The sequence below is a fragment of the Thalassophryne amazonica genome, chromosome 16 (genome assembly GCF_902500255.1).
Source record: "Thalassophryne amazonica chromosome 16, fThaAma1.1, whole genome shotgun sequence".
In the NCBI taxonomy this organism is placed as follows: Eukaryota; Metazoa; Chordata; class Actinopteri; order Batrachoidiformes; family Batrachoididae; genus Thalassophryne; species Thalassophryne amazonica.
In genome coordinates, this window is record NC_047118.1 from 48,456,599 (window position 1) to 48,477,718 (window position 21,120).

General features: G+C 42.3%; 1 protein-coding gene across 2 annotated transcripts in view; it reads right to left on the reverse strand.

The window, feature by feature from the left end:
- Window positions 1-20,015, reverse strand: part of carhsp1 (calcium regulated heat stable protein 1) — a 57,109-nt gene extending 37,094 nt beyond the window's left edge. For both annotated transcript variants that reach the window (XM_034190904.1, XM_034190905.1), the window contains exon 1: window positions 19,837-20,015. The gene's annotated coding sequence lies outside the window, so the exon portion shown is untranslated. The remainder of the gene's footprint in view (window positions 1-19,836) is intronic.
- Window positions 20,016-21,120: the final 1,105 nt, after the last annotated feature.

A 21,120-nucleotide genomic window follows, 5' to 3' on the forward strand; every position in this document is an offset into this window, starting at 1 on the left:
TCCAGCGAGGCGTCCAGGGGGCATCCGGAAAAGATGCCCGAGCCACTTCAACTGACTCCTTTCGATGTGGAGGAGCAGTGGCTCGACTCCGAGCTCCTCACCCTATCTCTAAGGGAGCGCCCAGCAACCCTGCGGGGGAAACTCATCTCGGCCACTTGTACTCACGATCTCGTTCTTTCAGTCATGAGCCAAATCTCATGACCATAGGTGAGGATCGGAACGTAGATCGATCGGTAAATCGAGAGCTTTGCCCCCCTACTCAGCTCTCTCTTCACCACAACGGTCCGATACAGCAACCGCATTACTGCAGACGCTGCACCGATCCGTCTATCGATCTCACGCTCCATCCGTCCCTCACTCGTGAACAAGACCCCGAGATACTTAAACTCCTCCACTTGAGGCAAGGACACTCCACCGACCTGAAGAAGGCAAAGCACCTTTTTCCGGTCAAGAACCATGGCCTCGGATTTGGAGGTGCTGATTTCCATCCCGGATGCTTCACACTCGGCTGCAAACCACCCCAGTGCACGCTGAAGGTCCTGATTTGACGAAGCCAACAGAACCACATCGTCCGCAAACAGCAGAGACGAGATTCTGTGGTTCCCAAACCAGACCCCCTCTACACCCTGGCTGCGCCTAGAAATTCTGTCCATAAAAATAATGAACAGAACCGGTGACAAAGGGCAGCCCTGGCGGAGGCCAACGTGCACTGGAAACAGGTTTTACTTACTACCGGCAATGCGAACCAAGCTCCTGCTGCAGTCGTACAGGGACCGAATAGCCCTTAGCAAAGGACCCCGGGCCCCGTACTCCCGGAGCACCCCCCACAGGGTACCCCGAGAGACATGGTCGAACGCCTTCTCCAGATCCACAAAACACATGTGGACTGGTTGGGCGAACTCCCATGAACCCTCGAGCACCCGATGGAGCGTGTAGAACTGGTCCAGTGTGCCGCGACCAGGACGAAAACCACACTGCTCCTCTTGAATCCGAGGTTCGACCATCGGTCGAATTCTCCTCTCCAGTACTCTGGAATAGACCTTACCGGGGAGGCTGAGGAGTGTGATCCCCTATAGCTGGAACACACCCTCCAGTCCCCCTTCTTAAACAGAGGGACCACCACCCCGGTCTGCCAATCCAGAGGCACTGTCCCCGATCGCCACGCGATGTTGCAGAGGCGTGTCAGCCAAGACAGTCCCACAACATCCAGAGACTTAAGGTACTCAGGACGGATTTCGTCCACCCCAGGAGCCTTGCCACCGAGGAGCTTTCTAACCACCTCGGTGACTTCGGCCTGGGTAATGGATGAGTCCGCCTCCAAGTCCCCAGTCTCTGCTTCCTCTTCGGAAGACGTGACGATGGGATTGAGGAGATCCTCGAAGTATTCCTTCCACCGCCCGACAACATCCCCAGTCAGGGTCAACAGATCCCCACCGGCACCGTAAACAGTGCTGGTGGACAGCTGCTTCCGCCTCCTGAGGCGTCGGACGGTTTGCCAGAACCTCTTCGAGGCCGACCGATAGTCCTCCTCCATGGCCTCCTCGAACTCCTCCCAGACCCAAGTTTTTGCCTCTGCGACCGCACGGGCTGCGGCACGCTTGGCCTGCCGGTACCTGTCAGCTGCCTCCGTAAAATCATAAAATATATATGCAAATACATCAACAAGGGATATGGCTACTTTCACCATTAGACACAAGAAAATACATGAAATCAGTGGATAGCTTCGTAGCAGATATATGTGGAGGATTTGTGCCTTTTGCTGGAGATCTTCTTTCGACTGCTCCCATTAGGGTTCACCACAGATCAATCGTTTCCATCTCCCCAAATACTGTAATGGCACATTTTGTTAGTTTTTCCTTTTTCCATTTACACACTTCCTGGAAAGCCACAAAGTCAGCATTAGATCTTGCTAAATGTTATGTAACATACATTGCCAGTCTGGGAATTAAACCAAGAATGCCGTGCTACTTACAGTGCAGCCTGAAAGTATTCACAGGCTGTAACATAACAAAATGTGGAAAAAGCAAAGTGTGTTCATAATAATTATCATCAACATCATTACTATTAAATTTGCATGCGTGATTTTTTTTGGGGAATATAAGTTGCACCGGAGTATAGGTCACAGTACCTTCCAAACTATATACCGTATTTTTCGGACTGTAAGTCGCACTTTTTTACATGTTTTGGCCGGGGGTGTGACCTATACTCCAGAGCGACTTATAAATGAAAAATATACTGGTAGATTCTCAATTAATTTACTGTAATAAAAAAATTTTACGTGACAAAGTCGCTCTATTTTAAAATGACTACCAGAAACGGAAATGCAATGCATCATGGGCACTGTAGTATGGTGGCCGCCCTATAGGTCATGCCGGTCGCGATAACCAATCAGAGAACAGAACATTGGATGCGTATTCCTCACCTCACCCAGACAGTGATTGTGAAACAGCGTGTGAAGCAGACAAACACGGTGCTTGCTGTTATTCCGGGAGGGCTAGCAAAATAGCGTCAACCCTTGGATATCAGTGTGAGTGTTTAAGTTAACGCTGAGAGCTGCATGGGAGAACTGGGTGAGCGACGGCGGAGGATTAGCGTCTGCACTTGGAAGGAGCTGGCGTCGACACCACGGGGAGGTCATGACCTGCGCAGGTAGGTGCTGCACGAACATCGGCAGCTGACACCTGGTGTGTACTATGGTCCACAGCGGGTAATATGCTAGAAAAGAACCGTTCAGAGATGGTGCGGGTTGGTTCGGCTTGCAATGTGGTCCGCAAAATACAAACATATCCGTAGGTAAAATGCAGCTCACGAGAGGGCACTCAAGGCTTGTGTGACTGTTCCTGCGACTTCTGACTACCATAGAAAAATAAAAATTTCAACATTACTGATAACTTAAAGTAGACCTGCATTGAAATAAATGCAGTCAGCTCTTTGGACCAAAAAATGACTTATATTTACACATAAGATCCTTCTGAATGCAGTAAAGTAAATCTGCAATCCCAGATCTGTCATTCAACGGAGAAATCTTCATTTAAAAGTGACAAATTTACAGCTAAAATTTAGCTCTCCGCAAAACTGTCATCACATCCGGGACGCTGCTGAGACGTCAGGGAAAAGACCCTCTCCCAGCATGCATTGCGCGCGCCAACTGTAATTTGTGGATTTACGTCAGTTTGCATCTGCACCTTTTTCTTGTCTTATACGGAAGGATCTACTTTTTTAAAACTTCATATTGTCTTGCGGCACGTTTGGTGAGTACACATTTCTTTTATTTGTGCTAGAAAATTATTCTGGGGGACTTTTTCATACGCCCGTTTGATTGAGTGGTGTCGCATTAAAAATCTACTGTCTTTCGCCTCCGGTACCGTTGCGGGGTACGGAGGTGGGACCCGCAAAGAATTCAAGTCATTAAAAAGATATAAACCTCTCTCACCGGCCATGGAGCTCTGCGGCTCCGATTACCGAGACGTGCGGCGCTGCGGGAAGTCTGTCCTTGCAGCAACAGATGTCACCAGCCGCTCCGCATCAAAACAGCGAGCTTAGTCTCTGGACTTGTGCCAAGTTGGCTGCACCTCCATTCAGTAGACAGAGACGTTGTGCTGGCTGCACAGCAGACACGGGGGCGGTGTGAGTGGCCTGCTTCGGCGGTTACCGAGCACGACTCGGTAAGCGCAGCGGAGGCAGCGAGAGCGAGGCGTCTGGGAAGAACGGCGCCCGCTGCTGATATGAGCATGCAGAGCTGTATCTCATATTCATTGCAGCTTACTTTTGGATGCTGAAACCAGGATGTGTATAACAGTAACATTACTAACAGATAAAATCAATTTCAATGCGGAATCGGACTGAAGGCGCGAGCGCGCAGTCTTCTGCCGAACGTCACTGCAATGACCCGGATGTACAAACAGTTTTCACTGAGGGCCAAATTTTAGCTGCAAATCTGTCATTTTTAAACAAAGATTTCTCAGCTGAATTACAAATTTGGGCTTGTAGATTTACTTTACTGCATTCATAAGGGTCTTATAAATACATATCAGCTATTTCTTTCTGAGGTCTGACCACATTTATTTCAATGCAGGTCTACTTTAAGACAATGAAGAAGGCCTGAAAAAAATGCCACCAAAAACAAAATCATACTCTGCAGATTACAAGTTGCGACTGGTGAAATATGCATCCGAAAATGGTAGCCGTCACAATATTATCATTGACTTTTCATGTTAACATACCTGTATGTCCATGCGACTTACAGTCTAGTGCGACTTATTTATGTTTTATTGTTCTTTATAATGGATAAAGTGGCTGGTGCGATACGGTATATATATATATATATATATATATATATATATATACCGTATTTTCCGGACTACAAGTCGCACCAGCCACTTTATCCATATATATACACCGGGAGTGACATGTTTAGCCGCATGTTCTCCTTGAATTGCTGGCTGTCTGAGTGGTGTCCAAAAAATGAGGTGGGCTTCATAGATAATTGGCAAAGCTTCTGGGGAAAACCTGGTCTTGTTAGGAGAGACGGCATCCATCCCACTTTGGATGGAGCAGCTCTCATTTCTAGAAATCTGGCCAATTTTCTTAAATCCTCCAAACCGTGACTATCCAGGGTTGGGACCAGGAAGCAGAGTTGTAGTCTTACACACCTCTCTGCAGCTTCTCTCCCCCTGCCATCCCCTCATTACCCCATCCCCATAGAGACGGTGCCTGCTCCCAGACTACCAATAACCAGCAAAAATCTATTTAAGCATAAAAATTCAAAAAGAAAAAATAATATAGCACCTTCAACTGCACCACAGACTAAAACAGTTAAATGTGGTCTATTAAACATTAGGTCTCTCTCTTCTAAGTCCCTGTTGGTAAATTATATAATAATTGATCAACATATTGATTTATTCTGCCTAACAGAAACCTGGTTACAGCAGGATGAATATGTTAGTTTAAATGAGTCAACACCCCCGAGTCACACTAACTGTCAGAATGCTCGTAGCACGGGCCGGGGCGGAGGATTAGCAGCAATCTTCCATTCCAGCTTATTAATTAATCAAAAACCCAGACAGAGCTTTAATTCATTTGAAAGCTTGTCTCTTAGTCTTGTCCATCCAAATTGGAAGTCCCAAAAACCAGTTTTATTTGTTATTATCTATCGTCCACCTGGTCGTTACTGTGAGTTTCTCTGTGAATATTCAGACCTTTTGTCTGACTTAGTGCTTAGCTCAGATAAGATAATTATAGTGGGCGATTTTAACATCCACACAGATGCTGAGAATGACAGCCTCAACACTGCATTTAATCTATTATTAGACTCTATTGGCTTTGCTCAAAAAGTAAATGAGTCCACCCACCACTTTAATCATATCTTAGATCTTGTTCTGACTTATGGTATGGAAATAGAAGACTTAACAGTATTCCCTGAAAACTCCCTTCTGTCTGATCATTTCTTAATAACATTTACATTTACTCTGATGGACTACCCAGCAGTGGGGAATAAGTTTCATTACACTAGAAGTCTTTCAGAAAGCGCTGTAACTAGGTTTAAGGATATGATTCCTTCTTTATGTTCTCTAATGCCATATACCAACACAGTGCAGAGTAGCTACCTCAACTCTGTAAGTGAGATAGAGTATCTCGTCAATAGTTTTACATCCTCATTGAAGACAACTTTGGATGCTGTAGCTCCTCTGAAAAAGAGAGCTTTAAATCAGAAGTGTCTGACTCCGTGGTATAACTCACAAACTCGTAGCTTAAAGCAGATAACCCGTAAGTTGGAGAGGAAATGGCGTCTCACTAATTTAGAAGATCTTCACTTAGCCTGGAAAAAGAGTCTGTTGCTCTATAAAAAAGCCCTCCGTAAAGCTAGGACATCTTTCTACTCATCACTAATTGAAGAAAATAAGAACAACCCCAGGTTTCTTTTCAGCACTGTAGCCAGGCTGACAAAGAGTCAGAGCTCTATTGAGCTGAGTATTCCATTAACTTTAACTAGTAATGACTTCATGACTTTCTTTGCTAACAAAATTTTAACTATTAGAGAAAAAATTACTCATAACCATCACAAAGACGTATCGTTATCTTTGGCTGCTTTCAGTGATGCCGGTATTTGGTTAGACTCTTTCTCTCCGATTGATCTGTCTGAGTTATTCTCATTAGTTACTTCATCCAAACCATCAACATGTTTATTAGACCCCATTCCTACCAGGCTGCTCAAGGAAGCCCTACCATTATTTAATGCTTCGATCTTAAATATGATCAATCTATCTTTGTTAGTTGGCTATGTACCACAGGCTTTTAAGGTGGCAGTAATTAAACCATTACTTAAAAAGCCATCACTTGACCCAGCTATCTTAGCTAATTATAGGCCAATCTCCAACCTTCCTTTTCTCTCAAAAATTCTTGAAAGGGTAGTTGTAAAACAGCTAACTGATCATCTGCAGAGGAATGGTCTATTTGAAGAGTTTCAGTCAGGTTTTAGAATTCATCATAGTACAGAAACAGCATTAGTGAAGGTTACAAATGATCTTCTTATGGCCTCGGACAGTGGACTCATCTCTGTGCTTGTTCTGTTAGACCTCAGTGCTGCTTTTGATACTGTTGACCATAAAATTTTATTACAGAGATTAGAGCATGCCATAGGTATTAAAGGCACTGCGCTGCGGTGGTTTGAATCATATTTGTCTAATAGATTACAATTTGTTCATGTAAATGGGGAATCTTCTTCACAGACTAAAGTTAATTATGGAGTTCCACAAGGTTCTGTGCTAGGACCAATTTTATTCACTTTATACATGCTTCCCTTAGGCAGTATTATTAGACGGTATTGCTTAAATTTTCATTGTTACGCAGATGATACCCAGCTTTATCTATCCATGAAGCCAGAGGACACACACCAATTAGCTAAACTGCAGGATTGTCTTACAGACATAAAGACATGGATGACCTCTAATTTCCTGCTTTTAAACTCAGATAAAACTGAAGTTATTGTACTTGGCCCCACAAATCTTAGAAACATGGTGTCTAACCAGATCCTTACTCTGGATGGCATTACCCTGACCTCTAGTAATACTGTGAGAAATCTTGGAGTCATTTTTGATCAGGATATGTCATTCAAAGCGCATATTAAACAAATATGTAGGACTGCTTTTTTGCATTTACGCAATATCTCTAAAATCAGAAAGGTCTTGTCTCAGAGTGATGCTGAAAAACTAATTCATGCATTTATTTCCTCTAGGCTGGACTATTGTAATTCATTATTATCAGGTTGTCCTAAAAGTTCCCTAAAAAGCCTTCAGTTAATTCAAAATGCTGCAGCTAGAGTACTGACGGGGACTAGAAGGAGAGAGCATATCTCACCCATATTGGCCTCTCTTCATTGGCTTCCTGTTAATTCTAGAATAGAATTTAAAATTCTTCTTCTTACTTATAAGGTTTTGAATAATCAGGTCCCATCTTATCTTAGGGACCTCGTAGTACCATATCACCCCAATAGAGCGCTTCGCTCTCAGACTGCAGGCTTACTTGTAGTTCCTAGGGTTTGTAAGAGTAGAATGGGAGGCAGAGCCTTCAGCTTTCAGGCTCCTCTCCTGTGGAACCAGCTCCCAATTCAGATCAGGGAGACAGACACCCTCTCTACTTTTAAGATTAGGCTTAAAACTTTCCTTTTTGCTAAAGCTTATAGTTAGGGCTGGATCAGGTGACCCTGAACCATCCCTTAGTTATGCTGCTATAGACGTAGACTGCTGGGGGGTTCCCATGATGCACTGTTTCTTTCTCTTTTTGCTCTGTATGCACCACTCTGCATTTAATCATTAGTGATCGATCTCTGCTCCCCTCCACAGCAATGCTCTTTCCTGGTTCTCTCCCTCAGCCCCAACCAGTCCCAGCAGAAGACTGCCCCTCCCTGAGCCTGGTTCTGCTGGAGGTTTCTTCCTGTTAAAAGGGAGTTTTTCCTTCCCACTGTAGCCAAGTGCTTGCTCACAGGGGGTCATTTTGACCGTTGGGGTTTTACATAATTATTGTATGGCCTTGCCTTACAATATAAAGCGCCTTGGGGCAACTGTTTGTTGTGATTTGGCGCTATATAAAAAAAATTGATATATATATATATATATATATATATATATATATATATATATATATATATATATATATATACACACACACACACACACACACACACACACACACACACACAGAGAGTAGTGTTCAGAATAATAGTAGTGCTATGTGACTAAAATGATTAATCCAAGTTTTGAGTATATTTCTTATTGTTACATGCGAAACAAGGTACCAGTAGATTCAGTAGATTCTCACAAATCCAACAAGACCAAGCATTCATGATATGCACTCTTAAGGCTATGAAATTGGGCTATTAGTAAAAAAAAAAAAAAAAGTAGAAAAGGGGGTGTTCACAATAATACTAGCATCTGCTGTTGATGCTACAAACTCAAAACTATTATGTTCAAGCTGCTTTTTTAGCAATTATGTGAATCACTAAACTAGTATTTAGTTGTATAACCACAGTTTTTCATGATTTCTTCACATCTGCGAGGCATTAATTTTGTTGGTTTGGAACCAAGACTTTGCTCATTTACTAGTGTGCTTGGGGTCATTGTCTTGTTGAAACACCGATTTCAAGGGCATGTCCTCTTCAGCATAAGGCAACATGACCTCTTCAAGTATTCTGACATATCCAAACTGATCCATGATACCTGGTATGCAATATATAGGCCCAACACCATAGTAGGAGAAACATGCCCATATCATGATGCTTGCACCACCATGCCTCACTGTCTTCACTGTGAACTATGGTTTGAATTCAGAGTTTGGGGGTCATCTCACAAACTGTCTGCGGCCCTTGGACCCAAAAAGAACAGTTTTACTCTCATCAGTCCACAAAATATTCCTCCATTTCTTGTTAGGCCAGTTGATGTGTTCCCTGGCCTTGTAACCTCTTCTGAACGTCTTTTATTTAAAGAGGGACTTTGCGGGGGATTCTTGCAAATAAATTAGCTTCACACAGGCGTCTTCTAACGCCCCGTTTACACATAGATGGTAAGAGCTCCCGGGAAGAGTTTTTGGCCGGCTTAAGGATCAAATGCCGCTGTTAATGCCGGTGCAAGGGGGCGTGGCTTAGTTCCGGCTTCACCGAGAGTCGTCGAAAAAATTATTCAATATGTCAAATAATTCCGGGAGCGCTCCCGGAGAATTCGCGTGACGACGGAGACAACGCGAACAACGGCGTTTGATACTTTTTAATCGCCGTTTCATCCTGCCCCTTCCTGTAGTGCCGCAGTTTACACCGCCGTAATTGGCGGCCGGCATTGTATCCCTAACCCACGGCGTGTAAAACGGCGATAGAGCCCACGGCGGACATTACGCCGTTCTAAACGCCACCTCCCGGTTAAAACGGCGTTCCAAACAGCCAACAGGCGGCGGTCAGTATAAAAACGCTAGCGCGCTGCATGCAGGCCTCTCTCTCGCGGCCAGCTCCAGATATTTTTGCAGAGAAGCTTCAGTATACCTCCTAAAAGAAAGTTGGCACCGGCAAGGACTTAAAGAAGAAGGAAACCAAGAGGTCTGGTTCAGAAGCAGAGGGGAGGCCTGTGGTGGAGATGGAGCAACACGTTGAGGAGGGGGAAAGGAAGGAGAAGAAAAGGCTAAGGATGATCTCCCTCCCCCTGCAGTGACAGAGGCATGTATTCCTGCTGCTTCAGCCTATTATATTCTGGGGGCGGTGCCTATATGCAAATGATCCTGGAGTAATGCAGGATTTGCCTGGATAAAAACTTGCGTATTAACCAGCGGTACACAGGGCATTATAGGCGGCAGCAGAACACCGACGTTCTTACGCGTGTCTTAACCTGCGATTGTAAAGGATAGAACTGGGTATTAACCCCCTGTTGCCTGACGTGTGCCAGATGCTACAGCGTCAAAACGGCGCTTTATTTAGTGGATTTAGCGGCGTTTTATCCGCCCATTTGTGGATAGTACGGCGGTCAAAATGCCGGCGAAATGCTCCACGCCTTTCCACCGCGAAAACAGCCGGAACTACCGCGAACTTCAGTCTACGTACTACCCGCCGATAAAAACAGTCTATGTGTAAACGGGGCTTAACTGTCACAGCAATTACAGGTAACTCCAGACTGTCTTTGATCATCCTGGAGCTGATCAATGGGTGAGCCTTTGGCCTTCTGGTTATTCTTCTATTCATTTTGATGGTTGTTTTCCATTTTCTGCAATGCATCGCTGTTTTTTTTTTTTTGTCCATTTTAAAGCACTGGAGATCATTGTAGATGAACAGCCTAGAATTTTTTGCACCTGCGTATAGGTTTTCCCCTCTCCAATCAACTTTTTAATCAAATTACACTGTTCTTCTGAACAATGTCTTGAACGTCCCATTTTCCTCAGGCTTTCAAAGAGAAAAGCATGTTCAACAGGTGCTGGCTTCATCCTTACATACGGGACACCTGATTCACACCTGTTTGTTCCACAAAATTGACCAACTCACTGACCGAATGCCACACTACTATTATTGTGAACACCCCCTTTTCTACTTTTTTTTTTTTTTTTTAATAATAGCCCAATTTCATAGCCTGAAGAGTGTGCATATCATGAATGCTTGGTCTTGTTGGATTTGTGAGAATCTACTGAATCTACTGGTACCTTGTTTCCCATATAACAATAAAAAATATACTCAAAACCTGGATTAATCTTTTTAGTCATATAGCACTACTATTATTCTGAACACTACTGTATGCTTATAGTGAGGAAAATAAGTATTTGAACACCCTGTGATTTTGCAAGTTCTCCCACTTAGAAATCATGGAGGGGTCTGAAATTTTCATCTTAGGTGCCTGTCCACTGTGAGGGACATAATCTAAAAAAAAAACAAAAAAAAAAAAAAAATCCAGAAATCACAAGGGATGATTTTTTAAATAATTTATTTGTATGTTACTGCTGCAAATAAGTATTTGAACACCTGCGAAAATCAATGTTAATATTTGGTACAGTAGCCTTTGTTTGCAATTACAGAGGTCAAACGTTAACTGTAGTTTTTCACCAGGTTTGCACACACTGCAGCAGGGATTTTGGGCCACTCCTCCATACAGATCTTCTCCAGATCTTTCAGGTGTGGAGTTTCAGCTCCCTCCAAAGATTTTCTATTTAGTTCAGGTCTGGAGACTGGCCAGGCCACTCCAGGACCTTGAAATGCTTCTTACGGAGCCCCTCCTTAGTTGTCCTGGCTGTGTGTTTGGGGTCACTGTCATGCTGGAAGACGCAGCCATGACCCATCTTCACGGTTGGGATGGTTTTCTTGGGGTTGTTCTCATCCTCTAAACATGGTAAGTGGAGTTGATTCCAAAAAGCTCTATTCTGGTCTCATCGGGCCTGAACATGTGCTGGCTTGAGCAGGGGGACCTTGCTGCCCTGCAGGATTTTAAACCATGACAGCATCATGTGTTACTAATGTAATCTTTGTGACTGTGGTCCCAGCTCTCTTCAGGTCATTGACCAGGTCCTCCTGTGTAGTTCTGAGCTTTCTCAGAATCATCCTTACCCCACAAAGTGAGATCTTGCATGGAATCCTAGGCTGAGGGAGATTGACAGTCATCTTGTATTTCTTCCACTTTCTAATAAATAATCATAACAGTTGTTGTCTTCTATCTAGCTGCTTGCCTGTTGTCCTGTAGTCCATCCCAGCCTTATGCAGGTCTACAGTTCTGTCCCTGGTGTCCTTAGACAGCTCTTTGGTCTTGGCTATGTTGGACAGGTTGGAGTGTGATTGATTGAGTGTGTGAACAGGTGTCTTTTATACAGGTAAAAAGTTCAAACAGGTGCAATTAATACAGGTAAAGAGTGCAGAATAAGAGGGCTTCTTAAAGAAAAATTAACAGGTCTGTGAGAGACAGAATTCTTGCTGGTTGGTAGGTGATCAAATACTTATTTTCCTCACTGAAAAGTATTTGAACACCCTGCGGTTTTGCAAGTTCTCCCACTTAGAAATCATGGACGGGTCTGAAATTTTCATCTTAGGTGCATGTCCACTGTGAGAGACAATCTAAAAAAAAAAAAAAATCCGGAAATCACAATGTATGAATTTTTAATCATTATATACAACCCCTGGCAAAAATTATGGAATCAACGGCCTCGGAGGATGTTCATTGAGTTGTTTAATTTTGTAGAAAAAAAGTAGATCACAGACATGACACAAAACTAAAGTCATTTCAAATGGCAACATTCTGGCTTTAAGAAACACTATAAGAAATCAGGGAAAAAAATTGTGGCAGTCAGTAACGGTTACTTTTTTAGACCAAGCAGATGGAAAAAAATATGGAATCACTCAATTCTGAGGAATAAATTATGTAATCACCCTGTAAATTTTCATCCTCAAAACTAACACCTGCATCAAATCAGATCTGCTCGTTAGTCTGCATCTAAAAAGGAGTGATCACACCTTGGAGAGCTGTTGCACCAAGTGGACTAACATGAATCATGGCTCCAACACGAGAGATGTCAATTGAAACAAAGGAGAGGATTATCAAACTCTTAAAAGAGGGTAAATCATCACGCAATGTTGCAAAAGATGTTGGTTGTTCACAGTCAGCTGTGTCTAAACTCTGGACCAAATACAAACATGGGAAGGTTGTTAAAGGCAAACATACTGGTAGACCAAGGAAGACATCAAAGTGTCAAGACAGAAAACTTAAAGCAATATGCCTCAAAAATCGAAAATGCACAACAAAACAAATGAGGAACGAATGGGAGGAAACTGGAGTCAACGTCTGTGACCGAACTGTAAGAAACTGCCTAAAGGAAATGGGATTTACATACAGAAAAGCTAAAAGAAAGCCATCATTAACACCTAAACAGAAAAAAACAAGGTTACAATGGGCTAAGGAAAAGCAATCGTGGACTGTGGATGATTGGATGAAAGTCATATTCAGTGATGAATCTCGAATCTGCATTGGGCAAAGTGATGATGCTGGAACTTTTGTTTGGTGCCGTTCCAATGACATTTATAAAGATGACTGCCTGAAGAGAACATGTAAATTTCCACAGTCGATGATATGGGGCTGCAAGTCAGGTAAAGGCACTGGGGAGATGGTTGTCATTACATCATCAATAAATGCACAAATTTACGTTGATATTTTGGACACTTTTCTTATCCCATCAATTGAAAGGATGGTTGGGGATGATGAAATCATTTTTCAAGATGATAATGCATCTTGCCATACAGCAAAAACTGTGAAAACATTCCTTGCAAAAAGACACATAGGGTCAATGTCATGGCCTACAAATAGTCCGGATCTTAATCCAATTGAAAATCTTTGGTGGAAGTTGAAGAAAATGGTCCATGACAAGGCTCCAACCTGCAAAGCTGATCTGGCAACAGCAATCAGAGAAAGTTGGAGCCAGATTGATGAAGAGTACTGTTTGTCACTCATTAAGTCCATGCCTCAGAGACTGCAAGCTGTTATAAAAGCCAGAGGTGGTGCAACAAAATACTAGTGATGTGTTGGAGCGTTCTTTTGTTTTTCATGATTCCATAATTTTTTCCTCAGAATTGAGTGATTCCATATTTTTTTCCCCTCTGCTTGGTCTAAAAAAGTAACCATTACTGACTCCTAAATTTTTTTTTCCTGATTTCTTATAGTGTTTCTTAAAGCCAGAAAGTTGCCATTTGAAATGACTTTAGTTTTGTGTCATGTCTGTGATCTGCTTTTTTTCTACAAAATTAAACAACTGAATGAACATCCTCTGAGGCCGGTGATTCCATAATTTTTGCCAGGGGTTGTATATACGAGGTCTGTTAGAAAAGTATCCGACCTTTTTATTTTTTTCAAAAACTATATGGATTTGAATCATGTGCGCTTGCATCAGCCAAGCTTGAACCTTGATTTGATTTATTTATTTGAAACAGGGACAGTGCACAATATACATTATCCTTAAACAGGAGAGATGCATTATGCCAGGTTGTAGCACATGTGCTAATTTCCACCTGTAGTCCCTAGACAGGCTGATGGAAAACAATTAAAAAGAGGAAATTTACATTACATTACATTAAATTTTTAAAATTACAGACACTGTGTCCAAAGCACATGACATTAGATCACACCTTCATGGAACCCATTCGGAAGATTCAGATAGCTTTCGGTGGCTTTTCAGTCGAGTGAGTATCCGAGAAATTGTGTAACAGCTGGGCATGCCACAACATGTCCTGTGAGACTTCCAACATGGAGGTGTTTTTTGTTGTGCGCCATGAGCGGCTCGGTCACGACGCGCGAATTCCTCCGCACGTCTTTCATTACAACATCTCCTGTAACAGTGGAATGTGCCGCAAAAGTGCTGATGTCCACATTTTCTGCGATTTCTCTGGTAGTCACACGACGTCCCGGATCAACACAGCCTTCACTTTGGAAATTATCTGGTCGTTTCAGCCTGTCGATGGCCGCTCGGAGCGCGGCGCGCCCTCTGACATTGTGCGCCGTCTTTAAACCGGTTGTAATCCTCCTTAACCTGTGTGACGCTGATAGAATCTTCACCGAAAGCCATCTGAATTTTCCAAATTGTTTCCACCTGGCTGTTTCACACAGTTTCTGAAAAATTTTCATGGAGCAAAGCGGCAGTCGCTCAGCCATTTTCCTGACAATGAAAAGCCAACGAGGGGGCTGGACCAGTGCTCACTCAAAGCCTGCCCACAGGCGAATGACGCAACCGACAGGTGTGAAAAAACTCAGGCATGCGCACTAAGGTTCAAGCTTGGCTGATGCAAGCGCACATGATTCAAATCCATATAGTTTTTGAAAAAAATAAAAAGGTCGGAAACTTTTCTAACAGACCTCATATATACATATATATATATACATATATATAAATAAAAGACTTGTACTCTGGAAAATATGGTATATGCATGTACTTACGCTACATATTACTCATTTTAGCCTTCCTATGATAATGTAGCTACTGCAGGGTTCGAATTTAGCCGTTACCCGGGAACCCGTGGCACCCTACTTTGGGGGCAGGCACACAACTCTAGACTTGCATTCCCGACTGGAATCCACCTTTTTTTATTCGATAACTGTACAGAAATATATCAAATTTGGACAAAATTTGCGCAGAATTCGACTTTGAGACCTACACATACACAAAACGTCATCAAAAAATGTTCTTCTCCTCTGCTTGTAATAACACGCAATTTTATTGGCTGCAGCAACCACTCCAGTAAGCGATACAGCCAATCAGCACTCATGTATGAAAGGCAGCTTGAAAGCAACTACTTCCGTAGAGATGTTCAAACATGTTGGGTGCGTGGCTGAAAACCAGTAAATTGCGGGCAGAAAATTGGCAAAATGGGGACACAGGGGGTCAGCTATCGCCAAAAAAACACGCTAGAACAGAAGAGGAAAAGAAGGAGAAACAAAGGGAATATGAGAAGATCCAACAGAGAAATTTCAAACAGAGCTGGCAGGAAGAATTTAAATGGCTATTGTATGATGGTGAAGAGATGTTCTGCAAGATCTGCCGAGCCGAGTATGGGAATCTCGACCCCAAGAAAGTTCGTCAGCCAGGGATGGCGAACAAACTTGTTAAGTACTTCAGAAATGCCCATGCACTTATGAAGCATGGCCGGCCATTCACAGATTATGTGTGGATGGCCGAACTGGACAGTATGAAGGGACTGGAAATGGGTTCCACCTACAGAACTGATAAGAAGCGCAGAGAATTTGTTGGTGCCATAGCAAGGTGTAGACTTTATGAAATCGAAGATCTGGTAAAGGAAGCCAAATTCATGTCTGTTTTGAGTGATGGCCCTGATGGACTTGGTTCTTACACTGCCCGGGAGTTCTGCAGAGTGTGAACAGGGCTTCAGTGTGATGAAATTGGTGAAGACGGACACCAGGAACAAACTGAAATCAGATAAATGTTCATATTGGTAATTTTATTTGCACTATAAATTCACAGCTCCATAATTATGAATCTGCTTATAATTATTCTTTGGTGAAATTTTGTACAGGAATTGTATATACTGTCTGCCATCTCCCAAATTTTGTCATATGCTTAATAACTCATGATCAACCTCTCTTGCAGAAACAATGACAGATGTGATGACTGTCAAGCTGAACACCCCTGACATCTGTGACTTTGATCCACTTCCTGCCATCATCCTCTTCCTGCCATCAGGGGAGAGGTCTAGGCGGCCAGCCTTCAAGGACACCCATGTGCAGGTTGCTGCCACTACCATCAGTTCTGGTTCTGTGACAGTGGCAGTGGATGCTGATGAAGAGGCTGCTGCTGGTGATCCTGCTGCTGCCTATACAGCTGGAGCCTCTAATGTAGACTCAGACTCTGACTCTGGCTCACATTCTGCCTTAGATTCTGAGTTTAATTCTGATTCTGAGAAATAACACCTTGAAGTGCTGCAGAGAATGGCAGATGACCATGACTGCTAATAGATTTTCTGTAATCACAAGTGTAATCAACACTCATGGCAGCCATGATTGTTAATGGGCTGGATGTTTAATAAAACATCGGGAGCTTAGATGACCCCAATGCCAATCTGCCTGTGCATATTGGCATGGGGTCATCTAAGCTTCTAACAAGTAGAGCTGAAACAACTAATCGAGTTAATCGATTAAAATCGATTATTAAAAGAGTTGTCAACTAATTTAGTCATCGATTAGTTGCTAAATAACTTTGTTTTACCGCAAATGTTTCGTTTATTCCATATAATCAACCGAGCTTTGCTTTGAATCTTGAACTAATGAAGGAGTGCTTCAAGCTGTTGCTTCGTTGGTTTCATTTGTTTTATTTCGCTTTATCTTAATTTTTCCCCACTAAAACCCTAAAGAGCATATGTCTGTGAGGAATATTTACCTTTTTTATGTTAAACTGACCTGTTATGGTCTTCTGAAACAGTTGATAGATGTATTTTATGCTAACGCCGATGCTAATGCATTAGCATGTCTATGGCATTTTCAATGTTAAAGTTAGCATTAAGCTGCTGGTATTTCAGCCTGTTTGTGCATTTGTTTTCTGTATAATAATTAATGACTCAGTGTTTGTTGTTGTAAAAAAGTCAAATGTATTACAAATTATAATATTTAATTTATTTTTATGTATATATTAAAAGTAATAGCAACAATAATAGTAATAATAACTAATAATGCTACAATACCATTTTAGAGAAAGAGACATGAGTCACATGTGTCATTACAGAGATATACAGAGAATGTTGCACATATGAGTCAAGCTACAGTTTTTGATTTAGGTTTTATGGTTAACTGGTTATGCTAATTGCTCATTTGCAGCAACAAAAATACCTCTTTTTCACCATATATTTTATAACATTTATATGTTTCAATGTTTTATGGCAACTCAGCACTTTGAAAGCAATGCCATTTGAAATAATTATTTTTGTTCTTTATTATAAACTGTTTCATTCTTTATTATTTTATATTTCAACAGCCAAGGGACATTTGATGATTTATTGATTTTCAAGTATTTTACGTTTTCAAATAATGTTCTGCTGTTAAATGTGATGGAAGGAGAGAAAAATTGTTTCCCTGGTACATTTTAAAAACCCCATCAGATTCATCGATGATCCAAATAATTGTTTGTTGCAGCCCTACTGACAAGGTTAGAAAGTTTCTAAATTGGCACCGAACTTTTCCCCACACCCATTTTCTCCTCTGGTTTCCTCTTATTGTTCCCTTCACTCTTTAGAAACACACACAAAATATATATATATATATATATGTGTGTGTGTGTGTGTGTGTGTGTGTGAATCACACTGAACAGTTATCCACGCAAACACATTCCAAACTCCCAAGCAAATAAGTGCTCAGATTTACTTCCATACATGCTGCATATTCACCATTTCTTCCTGCTGTACCAAGACAAGTGTATCCAGTTAAACAAAAGCTGGGCAACACTATAGTGCTCAACACCTGGTAGCTATTAGTCAGTCAGACGTGGGCAAAGTAGCTAGAAATGTATGGAAGTAGAAATATGTAGGGGTGTCCACAGGACCGGCGTTCCCCCAGGACCAGGGTTCATAAAACCATTAATCATGTTCCGTCCTGCAAGAATAAATCAAAAGACAGTCGAGCGCATAGCTTCACCACGGGGAATAAGTCCTTCAACAAATTCTAACCATTTGAACTAGAACAACTACAGTGCCTTCATCATAATCTAATAGATTATCTGAAGAAAATGTCCTAGTCACACAATACTGAAACAATTTCCTGATCTGGAGTCTTTCTTGGTCAAAGCCCCACCAACTTTGGGGAAAGGGGTATGAGGAGTGTCATAGGATGGAATAATTCTGATGACAAAACTTACCGTACCAGTGGATGTGGGAGAGAACATTATGTCTTTGGCAAAAACTGTTGTGGCTGTCCTGAGCTAATCCTTTTAACACTCTTCAACTTGAACATCAAAGTTGGTTTGAAATAATAACAATAACAACAGCTGACTTTTAATCCCATGTTCACTGCAACAAAGCCACCCCCATCATATTGTTAAATGTTAGCCCTGAAAACTAAAACCACAAGCTCCACTAAAGGTAACACAGGGAGCAGCTCAACATGCATCCAAATGATTACAGGTGTAACAATACAAGTCACTCAAGGTTTGATAAGAATCGTTGTTTCAAAGTAACACTATGGTTCAAATCACAGTACGTTACGGTCAGGTTTCCTCACACCAATATAGCACAAAAGACTTGCAGTCATTTCAACGTGTAGTTTCAATTATTGAGAAGTGCACGTCAGGATACAGACAGGGGCCAGGAGAGGGATCGCAACAACGCAGGGGGCTCAGAGAGGGATCGCAATGATGCAGGGGGCTCAGAGAGGGGCCTCGAGAGGGATTGCAATGACATAGAGGGCTCCTAGAGGGATCGCAACGACGCAGGGGGCTCTGCCTGGCTACGGAGCTGTGGATACAAAGTAGCATAAATTGGGCTTAAACTGCATATAACGCTCTGGCAGTGACGGCCTTTACATATTCATTCTGTTTTGAACAGTCCATTCTATTATTTGTTTAATCATCCAAGTGAGCATTTTAAATCAACCAACACTGGTTATGGAATAAAATAAGTCAGCATTAATCGATTCAATTAATCAGCTTTTACAGACACATTTTTAAAAATAATGTCTAATAATCATTATCAAAGTCACAAAAAAAAAAAAGATTTTTTTTTTTTTTGGTCCATATCACACATCCCTACCATGAGTTATGGTATAATACCACACTGCATTATGGGTAATATGTAAACAACAAATTCTGTACATGCCCACAGAGCAAAGGTCCTGAGCAGTGCAAACTCAGGATTCAGAATGAGGCTCTAAATCCAATGTATCAGCTGCTTATCAACCACACAAATTACTTACTGTGAAATGATTTGGGGTTACAGTTTAATTTTTTTCTGAAATGTGTTTACTGGAAATTTCAACAGTACTTCAGCATCCTGGCAATGTCGTGCAGCAGCATCAGTCTGATACGGTTGAGGTTCTTAATTCTCCACATTTCCGACACATTATAAGCCACGGGGCCTATATTCGTGTCACAGAGGCCCTTAAAAACTTACTAGTGCTGAAATAAGTGGTTCATGCAGTTAGCAGGAAACCTCCGACTGTGACCTTGCACGTCTTACTAACAGTCTAGTCACTAAAAAAACATGACAGTGTAATAAATTCTGTACACACACTTCTACAACCAAAAAACACCGAATCCAAACTTCACCTAACGGGAAATACTCGTTTCGACGAATACTTTCATACGACATTCAGCTCTGTGACGTTCACAGCGCGTCTGCGAATCACTCACCTTTCCCCACGACTTCCACCTTTTTTAAAAGAAAAACCGATCCTGAAGTTAAAGAAAACGTAGGAGACATAAAAGTGTAGACTTCTATCAAGTATTAACGGTGATTTAGAAAGCAGATGTAGATCTTATGTGCAGGAAAGAGCACAGGTTCGCGTTCTCCGTCTTTTTCTTTTTTTTTTTTTTTCGCGACCTTTGAATGGGCGTGGCTTATTTGTCGCGCTCGAATTCTACCGTAAATGTCGCCATAACGTGCCCCCAAATCATGGTTACCGTAACACTTCGTGTAGAGGAGATAACGATTTTTTAAAGTACATCTAACACTCGTTACATCAGCATATATGGGGTTAAAATTATATTAAATGCTTAGACACGTTGTACTTTGTGTGGTAATAATCATCAAATACACCTTGCAGTGCAGTGGGACCCAAACTAGCAGCTTTTTAGTAGAGGTGGGCGATACAGGGAATTTTGGTATTGATCCGATACCAAGTAAATACAGGCCCAGTATCGCCGATATCGATACTGATACCGACACTTTTTCATATTTAAGCTTCATAGATCCAAAGGATCCAAAAGACCTAGGATAGAATTTTGCCAAACATTGTACGTGACAACAAAATACATTATTATCACTGTAGCGGGATGAAAGTCCCGGGTCCCAATTGAAAAGACGTTCCCATTAGCATGGCTAACGGGGAGTTCCCCTTTGGCTGACCTGGTAGAGGAACAGTCTTTTGTGCGAGCCGCGTGGGTTCGATCCCCACCGTCGTCCCGGCCACGAAGGTCCTGCTGCTTCAATCTGGCGTCACGAACAGGATGTGGGTCACAGAGTATGCTAACATGCACCTGTGACTTCGGGACGAAGTCAAAAATGGTGGGGAAATGTGTAGCAGGATGAAAGTCCCGGGTCCCAATTGAAAAGATGTTCCCGCTAGCTTGGCTAGCAGGGAGTTCCCCTTTGGCTGACCTGGTAGAGGAACGGTCTTTTGTGCGAGCCGCGTGGGTTCGAGCCCCACCGTCATCCCAGCCACGAAGGTCCTGCTGCTTCAATCTGGCGTCATGAACAGGATGTGGGTCACAGAGTATGCTAAAGCCTGGTTCACACGACAGGATTTTAAAATTATCTTTAGGTTTCCAAAACCTGAGAAACCACACACGTGAAGATAAAAAATCATGGATCTAACAGGTTTGGTCGTACAGTGTGTGGTGTCCAGCCACACGGTAATAACAACAACACCACACACGAACAGATTTCACACACGAACATTTACAGTTCAGACAGGA